This window comes from Gavialis gangeticus, unplaced genomic scaffold (genome assembly GCF_001723915.1).
Source record: "Gavialis gangeticus isolate Ggan-Ray unplaced genomic scaffold, GavGan_comp1, whole genome shotgun sequence".
Classification (NCBI taxonomy): domain Eukaryota; kingdom Metazoa; phylum Chordata; order Crocodylia; family Gavialidae; genus Gavialis; species Gavialis gangeticus.
Window position 1 is genome coordinate 4,496,889 of NW_017729009.1, and position 293 is coordinate 4,497,181.

Sequence of the window (293 nt, forward strand, 5' to 3'; positions counted from 1 at the left end):
TGAAGGCTCATGTTCATCTTGTGGTCAACCATGACCCCCAAGTCCCTTTCATCTGCAGTGCTAACCAGCGTAGCACTACCAAGCTTAGAAGCATGGTGCAGGTTTTTCCTCCCAAGGTGGAGAACCTTGCATTTTTCGGTGTTGAACACCATCAGGTTCTCGTCTGCCCATTTCATGAGTCTGTCCAGATCCGCCTAGATCACCCTCCTGTCCTTATGGGTGGATGCTTTACCCCAGAGTTTGGTGACATCAGGGAACTTGGCCAGTCCACTTCTGACACCAATGTCCACATC